The 2,930-nt window shown below is 33.2% G+C and overlaps 1 long non-coding RNA gene across 1 annotated transcript; it reads right to left on the bottom strand.

Moving 5' to 3' along the window:
* Positions 1 to 1,295: 1,295 nt before the first annotated feature.
* LOC107555884 (uncharacterized) lies at positions 1,296 to 2,390 on the bottom strand. The gene is made up of 3 exons (XR_001605217.1): positions 2,318 to 2,390; positions 1,962 to 2,204; positions 1,296 to 1,345 (listed from the first exon to the last, which is right to left on the bottom strand). It is a non-coding gene; the product is annotated as an uncharacterized lncRNA (long non-coding RNA).
* Positions 2,391 to 2,930: the final 540 nt, after the last annotated feature.

The raw sequence follows: 2,930 nt of genomic DNA, 5'->3' as shown, positions 1-2,930 counted from the left end.
TCTTTATGAATGGATAATTGAATTACTGACTCAAATGATTCGTTCGAAACAGCTGATTAATTTAGAAACGAAGCAAATGAGTGTCTTTATGACTGGATCATTGATTCACTGACTTAAATGATTCGTTCGAAACAGCTGATTCATTTAGAAACGAAGCAAATGAGTGTCTTTATGACTGGATCATTGATTCACTGACTTAAATGATTCGTTCGAAACAGCTGATTCATTTAGAAACGAAGCAAATGAGTGTCTTTATGACTGGATCATTGATTCACTGACTTAAATGATTCGTTCGAAACAGCTGATTCATTTAGAAACGAAGCAAATGAGTGTCTTTATGACTGGATCATTGATTCACTGACTTAAATGATTCGTTCGAAACAGCTGATTCATTTAGAAACGAAGCAAATGAGTGTCTTTATGACTGGATCATTGAATCACTGACTCAAATGATTCGTTCAAAACAGCTGATTCATTTAGAAACAAAGCAAATTACTCTCTTTATGACTGGATCATTGAATCACTGACTCAAATGATTCGTTCAAAACAGCTGATTCATTTAGAAACAAAGCAAATTACTCTCTTTATGACTGGATCATTGAATCACTGACTCAAATGTTTTGTTCAAAAACAGATTAATTCAGGAACAAAAGACGCAGTGTCGCTCTGAGATGCACAAATGCTCTGATTCAGCTTTGATTGGAACTATTTTCATTGGCAAAAAGAAAAACAGACACTATTGTGTCTAAAATGCAACTCACTTAATATTAACATCATGTTTGTTGAACTGCTGTGTAGAGTTAATACAACATTTGCGCTCTCATGCTAATGCTATGTCGCTGCTAGGGTGTTGTTTGTGGTTGCTAGATAGTCTCTCACTGGTTTAAGTTAAAAGAGCCTCACCAACAAGATATTTTAAACCCCAGATGCAGTTCAAGGGTTTCTGAATACGAGCAATAGCGACACAAACATCTCTAATAATTGAATAAAATTGAATAAAAAGATGAAAAAAGCAAAGAAATTAAGTGTGAATCACCCGTCAAACAATAAAAAGAGGCTGACAAAAGAAACAACAGGACAGGGAAACAAAAAAGAAAGAAAGAAACTAACAGACAGATTGAGACGTGTGGCTAGTAACACTGTTGGCACAGGAAATGATGTAGCAGCTCCAGAGTTACCGTGGCAACACTCGGCACACGCACAGATGCGCGGGATGAGCAGAGAGAAAACAGCCGCTCCATCAGAGCAATAAATGATTGAAGAGCTCTGGACCGCCGCTCCACTTTCACTGACCTTCTTCTTCTGCGCCTACTTTCAAGATCCATCCCTGATCTTCTTCTTCAGTCTCCAGAGGACATAAAGTAGGGTTTAATCATAAAAACACACACATTGCGACCCAAAAAACAAAAGGAATAAATAAGAATCTATATTGTGCATAAAGAAAATTAAGTCTGTTTTTAAAATAAGATTACTTTTAATTTCATGACAATTAAACGCACCACAATATTCCTATTAGTGTAATGTAAAAGACAGGTTATTATTAGTAGTAGTAATAGTATATGTCAATTTTTTATATCAATTATTTATATAATATTAAAACATTCTTTAATTTCAAATGAAATGCAAAAATAATCTAAGAAATTACTGTAATGCAACTATTTTTACTTAAAATATCTAATTAAATCATTTTGTCAATTATTTATACAATATTAAAGCTTTGTTTAATTTATTAAAGAATATAAAATTTTCTTTGCTGATTGAAATGTAAAATAATTGGGAATAATTTTACATTAGATTAATGCAAAATAAAGCTTATTATTAAAATGGTAAATTATATGTAAATAATTTTAAATATGCGTCAATCTAAATAAACTAAATAAAAAAATTAAAAGTTTTGTCAATTATTTCTACAGTATTAAAACCTTTTTATTAATGCTGATTGAAATGTATCCATAAATCACCTTCTTGTTTCTGTCACATACGGACGCTGCTGCGGGCTGAGCCGTGGATAAATCACGCGAGCGCTTCAACAGGGCACGCACTCAGTCATCAGTATGAATGAAGTCAGATTCACGGGATGAACCATCCATTCATTCATTTAGTGGGTTTGTAAAACGGCATCAATGGCGTTTGCAGCTGCAGGCTGCGGTGCATCAGATGTGCTGATCATGCAATTTCATGCAGTTTTGGGTCACATTTTCCACCTGCATGACAAAAATAATAAAAAACAACTTAAATACACAATAATAAATTAAAGAAAATATTACTCTTTCTGCTTAAAAATGTGACCTTAACCAAACCTCACTGTCCCACTTACATCTTAAACTTGCAGTCAGAGTCAGTAATGAGTCTTCACTGGTCTCCGATCTCCCAGAATGCCTTGCATGTTTATTCATGGTATTTCACAGCACAGCAGTGGGCAAAATGTATTTACCCTCTTCCTCTGCCGCTCTCCCACCAGAGAGACTGTAAACAGACTCTGAATATCAAATCTTCTCGAAATGAGTCCATTACATAAAATCATAATCATATTGATGATGTGTGTGCATTTTTGAATATGTGCATAAGTAAAACGGTGCTAACTTATGAATACTAATTTGAGTTTAGTTTGTGGGTTTTGCTGAAATGAGAAGAAAATTCCGCTCAGCATGATAGAAACGTGTGTTTGCCTGCTTTTATCACCTGCCAGATGAAAACAAGTCAGATTAGTCAGGTCACTTAGAAATAAAATGTCTACAGCACAAATACTGTAGGACTAGCATACAAATAATAGATGTTTTAAAATATATAGTCAGTAAAAAGTTTGATTTGATGCAAATAATTAACAAAAAATTGAAAAATTGATTATAAGTATATAAGTATTCAATAAAGAATTTGATTGAAGCAAATAATAAAAAATAAATAAAAAAAATTTATTTCAAATGTGTCTG

This window comes from Sinocyclocheilus grahami, unplaced genomic scaffold, assembly GCF_001515645.1.
Source record: "Sinocyclocheilus grahami isolate Dianchi unplaced genomic scaffold, SAMN03320097.WGS_v1.1 scaffold548.1, whole genome shotgun sequence".
Taxonomy (NCBI): domain Eukaryota; kingdom Metazoa; phylum Chordata; class Actinopteri; order Cypriniformes; family Cyprinidae; genus Sinocyclocheilus; species Sinocyclocheilus grahami.
Note: the sequence above shows the minus strand (reverse complement) of the source record. Positions and strands in the feature narration are given on the sequence as shown.